The sequence below is a fragment of the Peromyscus eremicus genome, chromosome X (genome assembly GCF_949786415.1).
Source record: "Peromyscus eremicus chromosome X, PerEre_H2_v1, whole genome shotgun sequence".
Lineage (NCBI taxonomy): Eukaryota > Metazoa > Chordata > Mammalia > Rodentia > Cricetidae > Peromyscus > Peromyscus eremicus.
In genome coordinates this window covers 130,918,051-130,938,850 of record NC_081439.1, presented here as the reverse complement: position 1 = coordinate 130,938,850, position 20,800 = coordinate 130,918,051, and positions in this window count along the sequence as shown.

Sequence of the window (20,800 nt, the reverse complement as noted above, 5' to 3'; positions counted from 1 at the left end):
TTATATTTACTTTCAGTCATTTGTAGTTCTTAGTCTGCTTTAACTCTAAAATTTTATAATTATGCCTGTAATCCAAGTGCTAGGAGGCAGATCCCCAGGGTTCACTGGCCAGCTAGGCATTCTATGAGTTCTAGGTTCAGTAAGAGACCATGTCTGAAAAAAAAATGAAGTGGAGAGCGACAGAGGAAGACATCTAACATTGACCTCCAGCATCTATGTACATGTACATTTATATACACATGCACTGGAATACACATCTGTACATGCAAAACATGTACACACAAATTGATAACAAATATGGGATGTGAACTATTTCTCAATACTGCTGTTCAAAAATGCCTCTGGACCTTATTGCTGTAGCTGTTTCTTCTTTTGTACAACTGTTTATTTTGATCACCATAAATGGGTTATTTGCCTCTTCAATGTGTTAATAATTCCTTGTATACAGTATTCTCTATGAACCTAGGGCCTCATATCTACTAGGAAACTGCTATACCATGTAGCTTTTTTCTCAGCCCCGTGTATAGTGTTCTGCTAATGTATTTAGAAATTTCTCTTTATTATTGTGTGTGTGTGTGTGTGTGTGTGTGTGTGTGTGTGTGTGTACAATGTATGTGTGTGTGGGGGGGCATGCATGTCATGGCATGCTTGTGGAAGTCAGAGAACCACTTGTGGAATTGGTTTTCTCTTCCCACCTTTATGTGTGTTCTGGAATCAAACAAGTTGCAAGAATTGTTGGCAAGCAGGTTTACTCATTGAGCCATCTTGATGGCCTAATATGTTTATTTGTTTAAAAATTTCATATGTGAAATACCCTAACAAAAAAACTCAGAAGTGTAATTTATCAGTGGTTATAAGGGTACCATACAATTATGCACCACACAAATCTACATAGAGTATTATTAGCAATGCAGAGCCTCCTATATGAAGTATAATCAGCACCTATGATAAAGGAAGATTTTGTGATAATTATTTTCTTTCTTTGTGATAATTACATTTTTCCTTTATTAATATTTTTTATTCCCTGTGAGATTGATTAATTAATTAACATTTCTCCTTTTTAGTTCTGAGGATCTCACCCAGCGCCTACACATGCTAGAGATACATTCTAGCTCTGAGCAACCTTCCACCGGCCTGAGTTGAAATTTTTTATTCAGTTTTAATTTTCAAACAAAATTTAGATACATAGCTTCTTGAAGTTATTTTTGTTAATTATGTTTTTGTTTTGTTTTTGAGATATAGTTTCATGTAGCTCAGGTTGGCCTTAAACTCACTATGTAACCAAAGTTGGCCTTGAACTCCAAATCCTCTTGCTACCACCTTCCAAATGCTGATATCACAGCTGTATTGACTTTTGACAAATATCTAAGCTGTGTGACTACTACTAAAATCAAGGTGTCAAATTTTTCTCTGGCTTCAGAAAGTTCTTTATTCCATTTTCTAGTCAATATTTTTTCCATCCAAGGTAGCCATATTCTGGTCTCATGATTATAAATTTCTTCTTCATTTTATAGAATGTCCTTTAATTAGAATAAAAAGAACATTCAACATTTTTGTCAAGATTCTTATTCTCAATATTGTTGTGATTAATTCATTGTGTTTTATGTTTCACTATTTTATTTTTTATTGTTGAATTCCATTTTATTTGATAGATCACAATTTGTTTAAACATTTATTTGTAAGGAGATAATTGAGTTTGTTTCCATTTGGAATGTTATAACCCTTGTGGTGGTTTGAATAAGAATGCCCCTCATAGGCTCATATATTTGAATGCTTAGTCACCAAGGAGTGGAACTGTTTGAAAAGATCAGAAAGATTAGGAAGTGTGGCCTTGTTGGAATAGGTGTGTCCTTATTAGAAGAAGGGGGTTACTGGGGCTGGGCTTTGAGGTTTCAAAATTCCAAGCCAGGCCTAGCATCTCTCTCTTTCTGCTATCTGTGGATCTGGCTGTAGATCTCTCAGCTACCTCTCCAGGACCAATCTGCCTGTGTTTCACTGTGCTCCCTGCCATGACGATAATGGACTAAACCTCTGAAACTGTAAGCAAGCTCCCAATGAAATGCTTCTGTTATAAGAGTTGCCTTAGTTATGGTGTCTCTTCACAGCAATAGGATGGTTACTAAGATAACCCTGTTATAAACATCTTATACAAACAATTTGTGTAAATATATCTGCAGATTATGTCTTCTTTAATTTGGAGAACTAATCTAGAAGTGTAATTTCTGGGATGTATGATTCATGTGTATTTATCATCTCTACTTAAAATCTATCTGTCTTTAGTCAGATTCACAAGAGATTTCTTTACAGAAAGATTATTGGAAGCATTTTAGGAACACTATGTATGAGAGAGTACAGTCAGTAGGAAGCACAAGAAGAGTTGAACTATGACTCAGTCGTCATAGTAACAGTTTCCCAATCGTGTGCAGAGTTTTGGAGCTGGCATGACTCATCAGTAATTGCCTTGAATTGAGGCAAAGGGCTAGTCTATATGCCCCTTCATTAGCTCATCATTAAATATATGATTCTCCTAAAGAGGTTATGCAACTGTGATGGTCTGAATGAAAATGGTTCCTGTAGACGCATAGGGAGAGGCACTATTGGAGATATGGCCATATTGGAGTAGGTGGAGCCTTGTTGGAGGAAGTCTATCACTAGGGGTGGGCTTTGAGGTTTCAGAAGCTCAAGCAAGGCTAGTTTCTCACTCTCTTCTTGCTGCCTGCTGACCCAGATGTAGAACTCTCAGCTGCCTCTCCAGCACCATGTCTGTTTGCGTACTGCCATGCTCCCTACCATGATGATAATGGGTTAAATGCTGTGGGATGTTCTGTATGTTAAATGTGTTGCTCTGATTGGTTAATAAATAAAACACTGATTGGCCAGTAGCCAGGCAGGAAGTATAGTATAGGCGGGATAAGCAGAGAGGAGAATGCTGGGAAGTAGAAGGCAAGACTCCTGAAAGTTGCTTGCATCCTTCTCCCATTTCTCAGGTAATATTATATCCTTCTGAGGTCTTTGATGTAGTTGAAGCTAGATAGTTACAATTTTCCTTAGTTATGATAAAGATAAGTTAGGTATAAAACCTTAGACTCACAAATATAAATAAGATAGATAGGATATCTTCTTTAATTTTGCCAAATAAACCAGTTATTATAAATAGACTAGATATTATAACTGTAATTCTTGCTTGATAATTGTTTTGTTATCTGTAATTTTACTATGTAAAAGTTAAAACCTTCCTTTAAAAAAAAAGAAAAGGGGAAGTGCTGTGGGATGTTCTGTATGTTAAATGTGTTGCTCTGATTGGTTAATAAATAAAACACTGATTGGCCAGTAGCCAGACAGAAAGTATAGGTGGGACAAGGAGAGAGGAGAATTCTGGGAAGTGGAAGGCTGAGACAGAGAGACGCTGCCAGCCGCTGCCATGACAAACGAGATGTAAGGTATCATTAAGCCACCAGCCACATGGCAAAGTATAGACTAATAAAAATGGGTTAATTTAAGATAGAAAAACTAGATAGTAAGAAGCCTGACACGGCCATACAGTTTGTAAACAATATAAGTCTCTGTGTGTTTACTTGGTTGGGTCTGAGTGGCTGCGGGACTGACAGGTGAGAGAGATTTGTCCAGATTGTGGGCCAGACAGGACTGGAGAAAACTTCAGCTACAACTAAACCTCTGAAACTGTAATCAAGCCCCAATTAAATGTTTTCCTTATAAGTGTTGCCATGGTCATGGTGTCTTTTCACAGCAATAAAACCCTAAGACAAAAATCTTGGGTTAATTTAAATCCCCCAGTTGAAAAAGCAAAATTTGAGGCTGTATCTGTGGCTCAGTGATAGGTCACTTGCCTGGCATGCATGAGGCATGTGTTCAATTCTTAGTACTGCCAAAATAAAATGTAAAGTTGTCATATTTAAAAAAAAGAGTGTTCCATTTATATTTTTTCATAAAATATAACTTTAAGAAGAGATGCCTATATCAGAAATATAAGAATATGTGGATGGAGAAATAGCTCAATGATTAAGAGTGCTTGATGCTCTTTCAGAGGACCCAGATTTGGTTCCCAGCACCCACATGTTGGTTCACAACAGTTTGTAACACTAGTTCCGGGGGATCTGATGCTCTCTTCTGACCTCTGTGAGTACCAGGAATGCATATAGTACACATCCATACATGGAGGTAAAACACTCATATGCATAAAATAAAATAAATATGAAAAGAAGTATAAGAATATTAACTGATGTATCAGAGATTATCTGTATTATTATTAGACACAGTATATTTCAGACAAGTATTACAAGTGATTAAATATAGTGCATGATAAAGAAGTCAGTCTCAGCCTGGCAGTGGTAGAGTACACCTTTAATTCCAGCACTCAGAAGGCAGAGGCAGGTGAATTTCTGTGAGTTTAAGGGCAGCTTGGTCTACAGAACAAGTTCCAGGACAGCCAGAGCTACACAGAGAAACCCTGTTTTGAACTAAAAAAAAAAAAAAGAAGTCAGTCTCTTTAGAAGATATACTAATCCTGGTCCTAGAGGTGAGTGACTGTGTTCATACCCAGTGAGGCACCCTAGGACCCATTCCTGGGCCCCGTCCCTTGCCCGGGAACACCACCCAACTCGGCCCCAGTTGCTGGCCAGCAGGCAGGGCTCCTGCAGGAAGGCTCCCTGTTCACCAAGACCCCTCAGCAGCAGACCCTGTAATCTACACACCCTGCCCCAATTTCCATCCACTCGAGACCCCAGCCACTTCTTGAGGTTTGGAAACTAAACCCCAGTGCTATTTGGACCTAGAGAGCTGTCATTGGGCCTAGAGAGAGAGAGAGCTCTCATTGGACAAATGGCTGTCATTGGATTAAGAGTAACCTCAGCAGACAGGGAATCTGCCAGCCCTCATTAGACCAAGAGTGGCTTTCTGAGAAGTAGAATCTGCCACCTCTCATTGGACCAAGAGAAGCTTCCTGAAACACAGAATCAGTCAGCTCTGGCTGGACCAAGAGTCCTGAGAAGACCAAGAAAGCATCTGTGACTCACAGAATCAACTAGCTTGTTTTGACCCTAGAGCAGCTCCCTGAGACACAAAATCAGGTTACTCAAATTAGACTAAGAGCTAAGATAGGACGCAGATGGGCCCCCTGAGACACAGACACAATAAGCACAGTGTGGAACAACAGCAACTCGCTCAGACACAGGCACCTCTTATACCCATTAGAGGAGGAGATGGGCAGACATCAAGGCAGAAGTACATACAACAACATAAAGAGCAATACAGCGTCACCAGAACCTAGCCCTCCTATGGTGGTATTTTATTTGTACTGAAATGTGATTTTAATTGTATGTTAATAAATAAAGTTGCCCAGGGGTCAGAGCTATTAGAGCCATAGCAAGAGCGTGGCGGTGGTGGCGCACACCTTTAATCCCAGTACTTGGTAGACAGAGCTAGGTAGATCTCTGTGTGTTCAAGGATACAGCCAGCATTGGAGACACACGCCTTTAATCTCAATACCAACCATAGAAGACCTGGAAGTCACTACAGACAGGCAGTGATGAGGCAGTCATGTGTTTGAGTTTACAACCAATGGGAAGGCAGAACAGAAAGACTATATGTAGACATACACACAGGAAGTAGGTCCCTTTCGGAGAGCTCTCTTGGCTGAAGCAGGAAGGGTAAGGCTCTTAGTTCTGACCTCTTGGCTTTCTTCTCTGAATCGGCTCTGGTTTCTTATTTAATAAGACGGTTAGTTACATCTACACCCTCCTCCAACAGCAAGACCTGAACATCACAAGGTAGTAGAAGCAGAAGAAAGTGTCCTTAAGAATAGCATCATGAAGATGCTAGAGGCTTTTCAAGAAAAAATGAAAAATGAAATGAAGGAAAAGATAAACAAAAAAGTGGAAGAAATCAATAAAGAAATTGAGAAAAAGACAAAAAATGGAAGAAATAGAGGAAAAGACAAATAAATTGGAAGAAAGCAAAAAATCCCTTAAAGAAAACCATGAAAAATCAATTAAACAGGTGAGGGAAACAGTTAAAGACCTGAAAAGGGAAATAGAAACAATGAAGAAGACACAAACAGAGGGAATGCTGGAAATAGAAAATCTGAGTAAAAAAACAGGAAACACAGATGCAAGCATAACCAACAGAATACAAGAGATGGAAGAGAGAATCTATGGTGTAGAGGATGCAATAGAGGAAATAGATTCGTCAATCAAAATAACAAAGCCAAAAAAGTTATAACACAAATTTCCGGGAAATCTGGGCCACAATGAAAAGGCCAAACCTAAGAATAATAGGGATAGAAGAAGGAGAAGAATACCAACTCAAAGGCACACAAAATATATTCAATAAGATCATAGAAGAAAACTTTCCCAACTTAAGGAAATACCTATGAAGACACAAGAAGCCTATAGAACACCAAACAGACTAGACCCCCCAAAAAGTCCCCTCACCACATAATAATTTAACAACTAAACATACAGAATAAAGAAAGAATATTAAGACCAGCAAAGGAAAAAGGACAAGTGACTTATAAAGGCAAACCTATCAGAATAACACCAGACTTCTCAATGGAGACTTCTCAATGTCCAGCCAGAAGGACCTGGACAGATGTAATGCAGACACTAAGAGACCATGGATGCCAGCCTAGACTAATATACCCAGCAAAACTTTCAATCATCATATATGGAGTGAACAAGATATTCCAAGACAAAACCAGATTTAAACAACACCTATCCACAAATCCAGCCCTACAGAAAGCACTAGAAGGAAAATTCCAACCTAAGGAAGTCAGATACACCCACGAAAACACAGACAATAGATAACCCCACAGCAGTAAATCCCAAAGAAGAGAAGTACACACACACACACACACACACACACACACACACACACACACACACTACCACCAAAAGATAATAGGAACTAACAATCACTGGTCACTATTATCCCTTAATATATCAATGGACTTAATTCACCTATAAAAAGACACAAGCTAACAGAATGGATACAAAAGCAGGACCCATCTTTCTGCTGCATACAAGAAACACACCTCAACTTCAAAGATAGACACTACCTCAGAATACAAGGCTGGGAAAAGACTTTCCAATCAAATGGTCTTAAAGAAGCAAGCTGGTGTAGCCATCCTAATATCCATCAAAATAGACTTCAAACTAAAATCAATCAAAAGATATCAAGAAGGACATTACATACTGATCACAGGAAAGATCCACCAAGATGAAGTTTCAATTCTGAACATTTATGCCCCAAACACAAGGGCACCCACATCTGTAAAAGAAACATTAATAAAGCTTAAACCACACATAAAACCCCACACATTAATAGTGGGAGACTTCAACACCCCACTCTCACCACTGGACAGATCTGCAAAATCAAAACTTAACAGAGAAATAAGGGACTTAACTGATTTTATGACTCAAATGAACTCAATTGATATCTACAGAACATTCCATCCTAACAAAAAAGAATATACCTTCTTCTCAACACCCCATGGAACCTTCTCTAAAGTCAACCACATAGTTGGCCACAAAGCAAATCTCAACAGATACAAAAAAAAATTGGAATATCCTCCTGTGCTCTATCAGACCATCATGGTATAAAGTTAGATTTAACAACAACAAAAATTACAGAAAGCCTACAATCAAATGGAAACTGAATAATGCTCAACTGAATCACCAATGGATCAAGAAAGATATAAAGAAATTAAAGACTTCCTAGAGATCAATGAAAATGAAGACACCACATACCCAAACTTATGGGATGCTACGAAAGCAGTGCTAAGAGGAAAATTCATAGCACTAAATGCCCACATAAAAAGTTGGAGAAATCTCACAAAAGTGACTTAGTAGCACACCTGAAAGCCCTAGAACAAGAAGAAGCAAAGTCACCCATGAGGAATAGACGCCATAAAATAATCAAATTGAGAGCTGAAATCAATAAAATAGAAACAAAGAGAACAATACAAAGAATTAATGAAACAAAGAGTTGGTTCTTTGAGAAAATCAACAAGATAGACAAGCCCTTATCCAAACTAACCAAAAGACAGAGAGAGAGCATCCAAATTAGAAAAATCAGAAATGAAAAGGGAGACATAACAACTAACACTGAGGAAATCCAGAGAATCATCAGGTCATACTTCAAAAACCTGTACTCCACAAAACTGGAAAATCTAAAAGAAATGGATAATTTTCTGGATAGGTACCACATACCAAAGTTAAATCAAGACCATATAAACTATTTAAATAGGCCAATAACCCCTAAGGAAATAGAAACAGTCATTAAAAGTCCCCCAACCAAAAAAACAAACAAACAAACAAAAAACCCCAAGACCAGATGGTTTCAGTGCAGAATTCTACCAGATCTTCTCTACAAAGAAGAGACAGAAGGAACTTTACCAAACTCCTTCTATGAGGCTACAATTACGCTGATTCCCAAGCCAAACAAAGATGCAACAAAGAAAGAGCACTACAGACCAATCTCTCTCATGAACATTGATGCAAAAATACTCAATAAAATATTGGCAAACAGACTTCAAGAACACATCAGAACAATAATCCACCATGATCAAGTAGGCTTCATCCCAGGGATGCAAGGGTCGTTCAACATACCAAAGTCTGTCAATGTAATACACCATATAAACAAATTGAAAGAAAAAAGAACACATGATCATCTCACTAGATGCTGAAAAAGCCTTTGACAAAATCCAACACCCCTTCATGATAAAGGTCTTGGAGAGATCAGGAATACAGGGAACATACCTAAACACAATAAAGGCAATTTACAGCAAGCCAACAGCCAACATCAAAGTAAATGGAGAGAAACTCAAAGCGATTCCACTAAAATCAGGAATGAGGCAAGGCTGTCTGCTCTCCCCATACTTATTCAATATAGTACTTTGCTGTGGGATGTTCTGTATGGCAAATGTGTTGCTCTGATTGGTCAATAAATAAATCACTGATTGGCCAGTGGCCAGGCAGGAAGTATAGGCGGGACAAGGAGGAGAATAAAGCTGGGAAGTGGAAGGCTGAGTCAGAGAGACACTGCCAGCCACCATGATGACAAACATCATGTGAAGATGCTGGTAAGCCACGAGCCACGTGGCAAGGTATAGATTAATGGAAATGGATTAATTTAAGCTGTAAGAACAGTTAGCAAGAAGCCTGCCACGGCCATACAGTTTGTAACCAATATAAGTCTCTGTGTTTACTTGGTCAGGTCTGAGCAGCTGTGGGACTGGCAGGTGAGAGAGATTTGTCCTGACTGTGGGCCAGGCAGGAAAACTCTAGCTACAAATGGCGTCCAAAGTGGTGGCAAGAGTTTCCACCTAAAACTGAGAAAAAAGATTCTAAAACGGAGCTTAAAAACAGCTTCCTAATTGTCTCTCTCAAATGAGCGGCAGCTGCCGGTTTGAGCTACTGGTGGGTTCCTAGTGTGTGCGCTTGACCTGCCATATGGCGGGAATGAGGCCTCTGCAAGTGGCACATTAAGCTGCATGGTGGATTTACACTTTGCTAGTACAAAACAAAAAAACAGAGGTTTTTGGGCTACACGCTGCTTGGATAAAAGCATAGACCCACGATAGCTCCCAGAGCTGGTGGAAAACTACCACCGCCATGTTGGGAAGCTGAGGTGGGTGGAGCCAGCAGCCACAGCTTCTGCAGTTTAAAGCAATAGATTCACAATAAGACAGATTCAGATGTAATAGTTTACAATGTGTGTAAAATAAATGTAGGCTTGAAAGAGACAAAAAAAGGTGATATATACAGTTATATAAACAAATATATAGTTTTAAAAAATAAAGTCTTTAAAGAGACAGTAAAATTAATATAAAAAATAAGCCATGTAAAGATGAATATTACACAGAGAATCTGGATTGTGTTGTCTTTGGGATTTTTAACTGCAGAAAAACATTTGATCATAAAAGCTGTTGAGTTATGCCAAACTGTATATTTTAAAGGTACTTTGACTTCAAAATTTGGATGTAAGGATGTGTTGCTTTGGAAAGGAGACTCTGCTTTTGTTCCCACAGAAAGCCAGAGGCTATGGATTTGTTCCAGATTAAGATACATCAGGTTTGATCAGCCAACACCCCCTGAAAGGTCTCCAATGACACCATGGCCCAGATGATCCAACATCCAGAATGGTTTGAAGGCATCTAGCTCAGACAATACAGCCTCATGGACTATTCCATAATCCTAAAATTTTCTTTGTGTCCCCATAAGATACATCGCCCCCCTCCAGCAGGAAGTAGTAAGAGAAGCTATGCCCAAATTCCCAAATTATATGTAATTTTACTTTGTTAAGGTTAAAACCTTCCTTTTTGAAAAAAAGAAAAGGGGAAGTGCTGTGGGATGTTCTGTATGGCAAATGTGTTGCTCTGATTGGTCAATAAATAAATCACTGATTGGCCAGTGGCCAAGCAGGAAGTATAGGTGGGACAAGGAGGAGAATAAAGCTGGGAAGTAGAAGGCTGAGTTAGAGAGACACTGCCAGCCACCACGATGACAAACATCATGTGAAGATGCCGGTAAGCCATGAGCCACGTGGCAAGGTATAGATTAATGGAAATGGATTAATTTAAGCTGTAAGAACAGTTAGCAAGAAGCCTGCCATGGCCATACAGTTTGTAACCAATATAAGTCTCTGTGTTTACTTGGTCAGGTTTGAGCAGCTGTGGGACTGGCAGGTGAGAGAGATTTGTCCTGACTGTGGGCCAGGCAGGAAAACTCTAGCTACAGTACTTGAAGTTCTAGCCAGAGCAATAAGACAACATAAGGAGATCAAAGGGATACAAATGGGAAAGGAAGAAGTCAAGCTTTCCCTATTTGCAGATGACATGATAGTGTATATAAGTGACCCCAAACATTCAACCAAGGAACTCATACAGCTTATAAATACCTTCAGCAATGTAGCAGGATACAAGATTAACTTAAAAAAATCAGTAGTCCTCCTATATACCAATGACAAATGGGCTGAGAAAGAAATCAGAGATCCATCACCCTTTACAATAGCCACAAATAATATAAAATACCTTGGGGTAACTATAACTAAACAAGCAAAGGACCTGTATGACAAGAACTTTAAATTCCTGAAGAAAGAAATTGAAGAAGATGTCAGAAAATGGAAAGATCTCCCATGCTCATGGATAGATGGGATTAACATAGTAAAAATGGCAATCTTACCAAAAGCAATATACAGATTAAATGTAATCCCCATCAAAATCCCAACACAATTCTTCACTGACCTGGAAACAATAATACTCAATTTCATATGGAAAAACAAAAAGCTCAGGATAGCGAAAAGAATCCTGTACAATAAAACATCCTCTGGAGGCATCATGATCCCTGACTTCAAGCTCTACTATAGAGCTACAGTAATAAAAACAGCTTGGTACTGGCATAAAAACTGACATGTGGACCAATGGAATCAAACTGAAGACACTGACATTAATCCACACACCTATGAACATATGATTTTAGACAAAGAAGCCAAAACTGTACAATGGAAAAAAGAAAGCATCTTCAACAAATGGTGCTGGCATAACTGGATGTCAACACGTAGAAGATTGAAAATAGATCCATATCTGTCACCGTGCACAAAACTTAGGTCCAAGTGGATCAAAGACCTCAACATAGATCCAGTTACTCTGAACCTGATAGAAGAGAAAGTAGGAAGTAGTCTTGAACGCATTGGCACCGGAGATCATTTCCTAAATATAACACCAGTAGCACAGATACTGAGAGCAACAATTAATAAATGGGACCTCTTGAAACTGAGAAGCTTTTGCAGGGCAAAGGACACAGTAAATAAGTCAAAATGACAGCCTACAGAATGGGAAAAGATCTTCACCAACCTTATATCTGACAGAGGGCTGATATTCAGGATATATAAAGAACTCAAGAAATTAGATATCAAAATACCCAACAGTCCAATTGAAAAATGGACTATAGAGCTAAACAGAGAATTCTCAACAGAAGAATCTCAAAGGCTGAAAGACATTTAAGGAATTGCTCAACATCCTTAATCATCAGGGAAATGTAAGTCAAAATGACTCTGAGACACCATCTTACACCCATCAGAATGGCTAAGATCAGAAACACTGAAGACAGCTTATGTTGGAGAGGATGTGGAGTAAGAGGAACACTCCTCCACTGTTGGTGGGAATGTAAACTTGTACAGCTACTTTGGAAATCAATATGGTGTTTTCTTAGAAAATTGGGAATCAATCTCCCTCAAAGACCCTACTATACCACTCTTGTACATATACTCAGGAAATGCTCAATCATACCACAAGGACACATGCTCAACTATGTTCATAGCAGCATTATTTGTGATAGCCAGAACCTGGAAACAACCTAGATGCCCTTCAACTGAAGAATGGATAAAGAAAATATGGTACATATACACAATGGAGTACTACTCAGCAGAGAAAAACAATGACATCCTGAGGTCTGCAGGCAAATGGATGGAACTAGAAAATATCATCCTGAGTGAAGTTTCCCAGACTCAGAAAGACAAATATGGTATGTAATCACTCATAAGTGGATACTAGGTGTAAAACAAAGGATAACCAGACTGCAACTCACAACTCCAGGGAGGCTACCTAGTAAAGAAGACCCTGAGAAAGACACAGGGATCACCCAAGGACAGAGAAATGGATGAGATGTACATGAGCAAACTGGGGGTTGAGGGGGGTAATCAGGGCAAGGGTCAGGGGAAAGAGAGCTTAGGGGAGTGGGAGGTACCAGCTGGATCAGGAGCAGAGTGGGAGAACGGAGAGGGAGATACCATGATGAATGTAGACCCCAGGGAATTAGGAAGAAGCAGAGTGCTAGAGAGGTCCCCAGAAATCCACAAAGATACCTCCACTATTGACTACTGGCAATGGTTGAGAGAGTGCCTGAGCTGACCTACTCTGGTGATTGGATGGCCGAACACCCTAACTGTCATGATAGAAATCTCATCCAGTAACTGATGGAAGCTGATGCAGAGATCCACGCCCAGGCCCCAGGTGGAGCTCTGGGAGCCCAATCAGCAAGAGAGAGGAGGGATTGTATGAGCGAGAGATATTGAGACCATGATTGGAAAAAGCACAGGGACAAATAGCCAAACTAGTGGAAACACATGAACTGTGACCCAATGGCTGAGGAGCCCCCAATGGAACTGGACAGGGCCCTCTGGATAAGTAGGATAGTAGTTTAGTTTGAACTGTTTAGGAGGCCCCCAGGCAGTGGGACTGGGACCTGTCCTTGGTGCATGAGCTGGCTTTTTGGAGCCTAGGGCCTATGCTGGGACACTTTGCTCAGCCTTGGTGTAGGGAGGAGGGGACTGGACCCACCTCGGCTGAGTCTACCAGGCTGAGCTGACTCCCCAGGGGAGACCTTCCCTTGGAGGAGATGGGAATGGGGGGTGAATTGTGGGGGAGGTCTGGGGAGAGTGGGAGGAGTGAGGACAGCGGAATCCGTGGCTGATATGTGAAATTAAGGTAATTATAAAATAAAAATATGTATTTAAAAAAGATGTACTAATCCTTAATAATAACAGTTCAAAGTAAGTGAAGCATAGTTTTATACGAGAAATAGGAAAAAAATCTACCATTGTATTTGGACTCTTTATACCTCTTTTCAATAATCATTAGAAATAGTGTACAAATATCAATAAAGATATGAAGAGTTGACCAACATACTATAATATATCTAGAGAATGCTCAATTAAGACAATTGAATTTTTAGTCAAAAAAATCTCTATACCAATAAACTTCCAGTATCATATAATGTCCATGAACATCTATCAAATATTAAAAGAAGAAATAATGAAACTATGTACAAAATTGCCCAGAAAACTGAGGAGGAACAAATACTTCTCAACTCATTTCATAGGATCCTTATTACTCTCATATGAGAGACAGATGATGACACAAATATAAAAAGAAAAACCACAAGACCAATATCTCTCATGAACACAAAACCTATCAACAAAATATTAGTAAATTAAACTCTAAAATGTATAAAAAATAATTATTTTCCATGACTAAGTAGGATTTATCTAGGTATCTAAATTTGTTCTATATTTGAAAAACCACTGTAATCCCATAAGTTAACAGACAGAATTAAAGTCATATGATTATATTAATTTGAGGCAAAAAAGCATCAGACAAAATTTAACAGCTGTTTATTATAAAAAATAAAATTTTCCCCAATTGGTAATAGGAGGCCATTACCACAACTTCACATTATGTCATATTTCATGGTAAAAGAGAGTGTTTTCTCTTTTTATATTAGCAAGCAAAAGATGCTCACTCTCAGCCTTTCCAGTCTTCTGCTGCACAACGCTGGGAGCTTTAGCCACAGCAAAAAGACAAAGAATCCATGGATAGCAAATAAGTACACGAAAAGACATTCAATACCACCAACTATCATGGGATGTAAGTTAAAAACTGTAGTAAGATGTTACTATTTGCCTATCATAACAGCTACAATAAAAATTAGTGATACAAATATTGGCCAGGATATGGAGAAATTTCAACACTATGTTTTTCTGGTAGGACTATAAATGGTATGATCATTGTCTTAGGCAATGGTATATTGCTATGAAGAGACACCATGACCAAGGCAACTCTTATAAAAAATAGCATTTAATTATGGCTTGATTACAGTTTCAGTTCATTATTATCATGGCAGGAAGCATGGCAGCAGGCAGGCATGGTGCTGGAGAAGTAGCTGGAGTTCTACATTTGGATCCAAAGACAGCAGGAAGAGAGGCACTGGGCCTGGCTTAGGCTTTTAAAACCTCAATCCCACCCCAGTGGCACACTTCCTTCAATAAGGCCACACCTCCTACTACTTTCAAATAGTGCCACTCCCTAAGCATTCAAATATATAATGGCGGCTATTCTTATTCAAACCACAACAGTCACTCTGAAGGAGTTAACACTAAATATGCCATTAGTATATAACCCTGAAATTGAGCTGTTGGATATTTATCTCAGAGAAATAAAACCTTAAGAGGCTTTGTTTCTCATCTCTTAAATCTTTCAATTGGTTGCATGAGAGTGATCCATATTAAGGGCAATCTGCTTCACCTGATTTACATGTTAATCATATCTACAAAATACTTTCATACTTACAGGTCAATGAGTTTTGATTAAATATCTGTGTACCACACCATAGTCAAAGTGAAAAACAAAATTAACCACCACAAACTAGAATGAAATGACATCTGAGTTAGCTATTCTGAAACAGCTGCTCTGTGTACTTTTTGGGTAGACATTGTCAATATCTGCACCACACCTATCTGTTTACCATTCACACACAGAGAAAATTAGAAATTCCAATTTTTTTCTCTTCTATGGGTCAAAATATTAAGGCAAAATTGATCTTTAGTAGCATGTCTGATCTGGTCCTTTTCTCCCATATCTGGTTCACTGTGGACCTGACATTCAGACACCAAATTCCACAGAACTCACTTCTTACTCTTCCTACACACTCACTTCCTGTCTCCTCCTACTCTTTGCCATAAGAGAGTACACACACACACACACACACACACACACACACACACACATACACACACACACACACACACACACACACACACACTCACACCCCTACTCATAAGAGCCTGGTTTTATTTTCATTATCATTGACCACTTGCTATAAAAGTCACTTCTTTGTAGTTGGCCACTATAGGTAGAGCTTTCCTGTGCTGGCAGCCACTCCCAAATAATCACTCAGAAACTTAATATTAATTGTTAATGCTCGGCCAATAGCTCAGGCTTGTTACTAGCTAACACATTTAAATTAACCCATATTTCTTATCTGTGCTTTGCCACATGGCTTGATACCTTCTCTCAGCACAGCATGCCCATCTTGTTTCTCTCTGCATTTGCTGGTGACTCCTTTGACTCTGCCCTTCTTCATCCCAGCATCCTTGGTTTGATTGTTTCGAATATACTTCCTTCCTGGCTAACAGCCAGTTGGCTTTTTATTAAAGCAATTCGAGTGACAAATCTTTACAGTGTACAAAAGGACTATTCCACAGCAGCCAGGGCTCTGGAGATTTGTTAGATGATTCTGAAGTCTTCTGGATTGTTCTCACCTTACTTGCTGTTTGGGTCAGCCTCAAGACAATGGAGCTTTCACTGTTTGGGTCAGCCATGGCTTATCTTCATTCAACTTGTTCAGCTGCTGATTGTGGACAGATGGTACTGGCCTTCTCCCTTTCTTAAAATTAAGAGAAAGGGTCTGATTTCTGGGGGAAGCTTTTCCCCTTAAACTTCTGTAATGGTTACTGTTGTTCTTAGTGTTATGGGTATCTGGAAGAACAACAGGGAGGATATAGTTTGTTTTGTAGGAAAAGGGTGCAGGAACGATTAAAAACAGGATTTGGCCTGAAGTGTGTGTTCCAGGAGAGGACAGGGTAGGAGTGTTGGACCAAGGAGTCAAGGAGAAGAGGAGGGCCTTAGATGGTTCAGCTTACCTTGATATTGTCCCTGGATCTGGGTTGAGAGGGGAGCTTTCTTTTTCTTCTCCTTTTTGGTGTTTGAGGTTGCTTGTTGAATTTCAGTAATAGTTACTGATGGTCTTCTGCTCATATTCTCCATCTCTACACTGCCCAGAGATCTGACCCAGGCCCCCTGCCTTATGTATATATAGCTCTTCACAGAGTAGAGAAGGCAACTCCCTTAGGCTTTGTTTTATCAGCAAGCCACACCCCTATCCAAGAGGGTAGGAGGGACTTAGACATAATTGATTCTGGGTGGGGGAGGGGGGCATTATTTATAGTACATTATGTAGCTAGAGTTTTCCTGGTTCTGCCTGGCCCACGGTCAGGACAAATCTCTCTCACCCGCCAGTCCCTCAGCTGCTCAGACCCAACCAAGTAAACACACAGAGACTTATATTGCTTACAGACTGTATGGCCGTGGCAGGCTTCTTCTTATCTAGTTCTTCTATTTTAAATTAACCCATTTCTATTCATCTATACTTTGCCATGTGGCTTGTGGCTTACCGGTACTTTACATCCTGCTCCTCATGTGGTGGCTGGCAGCATCTCTCTGCCTCAGCCTTCTGTTCCCAGAATTCTCCTCTCTGCTTGTCCCGCCTATACTTCCTGCCTGGCTACTGGCCAATCAACATTTTATTTATACAGAGTGATATCCACAGCAACATTACTTTGCCATCTCTGTGGGGTAGAGGATACTAGTTGCTCAAACACACTCTGGTTGGAGTAAGGGGTCATTTCTTTAGTACCTCTCAGCTTTCTCAATTGCTCTTTCATCTTCTGTATTTACTTATGGTAAATTCTAGTGGATTACATGAGATTGAGAAAATGTCTCATACAATCATTGCCTTTAGGCATCCTATTCAGTTCATGCTAGTCTCTCCCATCATTTGCAATTACCTCATGTTCATATGTCCTACCTAAAACCCTTCCAATACTAAGCTTAAGGCTTAAGCTTCTACTGGCCTGAGAAGGAGGAGGGATCATATGAGCAAGGGGAGTCAATATTATGATGGGGAAAACCACAGTTATAGCTGAACTGTGTGGTGGTATTTTACTTGTACTGAAATGTGATTTTAATTGTATGTTAATAAATAAAGTTGCCTGGGGGTCAGAGTTTTAGAGACATAGCAAGTGCGTAGCGGTGGTGGCGCATGCCTTTAAGGACCTGGAGGGCGGTACATACAGGCAGTCACGTGTTTAGGTTTACAACCAATGAGAAGGCAGAACAGCTAGACTATAAAAAGGCATACACACAGGAAGTAGGCCCCTTTTTCGGAGAGCTCTCTTGGCTGAAGCAGGATAGCTGAAGCAGGAAGGGTAAGGCTCTTAGTTCTGACCTCTTGGCTTTCTTCTCTGAATCGGCTCTGTGTTTCTTATTTAATAAGATGGTTGGTTACATCTACAAATGGCGCCCAACGTGTTGGCAAGAGTTTCCACCTAAAACCTGAGTAAAAAGATTCTAAAACGGAGCTAAAAACAGCTCCTAGTTGTCTCTTTTAAGCTAGCGGCAGCCTGTGTGTTTGAGCTACTATGGCGGGTTCCTGGTGTGCATGCTCGACCTGCAGTATGGTGGGAATGAGGCCTCTGCAAGTGGCACATTAAGCTGTGTGGTGGATTTAGCCTTTGCTAGCAAAAAACAAAAAAAGAGGTTTCTGGGCTACATGCTGCTTTGATAGAAGCACAGACCCACTATTTCTGAGAGTTGATGGCTCCCAGAGCTGGCGGAAAACGTACCACCGCCATGTTGGGAAGCTGAAGTGGGCGGAGCCAGCAGCCATAGCGCCAGCACTGTTTCAGGCTTAGAAGGCTGCAGTTTAAAGCAATAGGCTCAAACTAATATAAAAAAATAAGCCACATAAAGATGGCTACCACACAGAGAATCTGGATTATGTTCTCTTTGATATTTGTAACCGAAGAAAAACATTTGATTACAAAAGCTGTTGAGTTATGCCAAAATGTATATTTTAAAGGTACCTTGACTTCAAAATTTGGATGTAAAGATATGTTGCTTTGGAAAGGAGGCTCTGCTTTTGTTTCCACAGAAAGCCAGAGGCTATGGATTTGTTCCAGATTAAGATACATCAGGTTTGACCAGCCAAGACCCCCTGAAAGGTCTCCAATGACACCATGGCGCAGATGATCCAACATCCAAAATGGTTTGAAGGTAACTGGCTCAGACAATACAGCCTCACGGACTACTCCATAATCCTAAAATTTTCTTTGTGTCCCCATAAGATACAGTGCCCCCCTCCAGCAGGAAGTAGTAAGAGAAGCTACGTCCAAATTCCCAAATATACCAAGCTGACTTTGGAGATGTGTAAAGGTTAAAACCTTCCTTTTCAAGAAAAGAAAAGGTGAAGTGCTGTGGGATGGTCTGTATGTCAAATGTGTTGCTCTGATTGGTCAATAAATAAATCAGTGATTGGCCAGTGGCCAGGCAGGAAGTATAGGTGGGACTAACAGAGAGGAGAATTGAGAGAACAGGAAGCTGGGTGAGGGAGACACTGCCAGCCGCCACCATGACAAGCCGCATGTGAAGATCCCGGTAAGCCACGAGCCATGTGGCAAGGTATAGATTTATAGAAATGGATTAATTTAAGCTGTAAGAACAGTTAGCAAGAAGCCTGCCACGGCCATACAGTTTGTAACCAATATAAGTCTCTGTGTTTACTTAGTTGGGTCTGAGTGGCTGTGGGACTGGCGGGTGAGAGAGATTCGCCCTGACCGTGGGCCAGGCAGGAAAACTCTAGCTAGTGCAAGCTCGCGGACTCTGGGGCTGACAGCTGAGGAACCTGCACAGAACCAAGCTAAGCCTTCTCAATGTGGATGATAGTTGTGAGGCTTGATCTGTTTGTAGGTTCCCTGGCAGTGAGACCAGGAATTATCCCAGGTGCATGTACTAGCTTTTTGGCGCCCATTCCCTATGGTAGGATACCTTGCTCAGGAGGGCTTGGTCCTGCCTCAATTTGGTATGCCAGCCTGTGTTGACTATCCAAGGGAGGCCTTACCCCCTCTGAGAAATGGATAGGGGGTAGAATGGGGGGTGGAGGGGTGGAAGAAGAGGAGGGAGGGGGAACTGAGGATGGCATGTAAAGTGAAAAAAAATTTTAAAGAAAAAAGACAAGATTCTGTGGAGATGCAAATCATCTCAATTCTTTTCAAAATTATATTTCAATTTAATTAATTAATGTGTGTGTATGTGTGTGTGTGTGTGTGTGTGTGTGTGTGTGTGTGTGTGTGTGTAGGTCAGAAGACAGCTTGTGGGAGTCCATTCTTTCCTTCTACCATGTAGGTCCCAGGGATTGAACTCTGGTCCTCAAGCTTGGTGGCAAACACCTTTACTCACCAAGATATCTCACCAGCCTGAATCATCTCACTTCCAGCTTAAAACTGTTTTGCACATCCATGTATGGCTACTACTAAAGAACTTTTCTATCCATTTCTTTTTCTTATTGTCCTTATGACGTCTCAGTTTTCTGTTGTTCATTCTGAAGTCAATGTCTTGTTCCTCTAGGCATCCTTATTTTGTTTCAAATGTGTGGATCACGTTAGTCTCAGTAGGTAAAATATGGAGGTTAGGATTTTAACAGTATAGGGGTTGAGGCAGATAGTCCTCTGCTGTAAGTCATGCTGCAGAATAAAATGAACATATAATGGCTCTTAGAGGATGTCTTTAAATGTCTCATCCATTGCTGTAATAAAATACACTGACAAAATGAACTTATGGGAGGAAGGGTTTATTTTAGATTGCAGTTTCAGGCTGAAGTCCATCATAGTGGTGAAGTCACAGTGTGTAATTTGAGGAAGCTGATCACATTATACCTATAATCAGGAAGAAGTATAAAAAGTGAATGCATGTATATTAGTGCTCAGTAGCTTTTGCTACTCACACAGTTCAGAATCCCCTGTATAGGGAATGGTGTCATCCACAGTGGGTGAGTCTTCCAATTTCAATTAATATAATCAAAATAATTTCCCACAGACATGCCAACAGACCAACCTAATCTAGATAATCTCTCATTGAGACTCTCCTTCCCACGTGTTTCTAGATCAAGGCTCCTTGTAAGTTCTTTCTTGTTGGCTCTATAGATAACCTTCTCCTCTGTGTTTTCACTTATTTGTCTTGCACGCACTTGTGTGTGTGTGTGTGTGTGTGTGTGTGTGTGTGTGTGTGTGTGTGTTCGCTGTTATACGGAATCCAAGTCACATTGGATTAGGACTCATACTATGACTTTATTTTGTATTAGCTTCCCCAGTACTCATATATAGTCACAGTCTT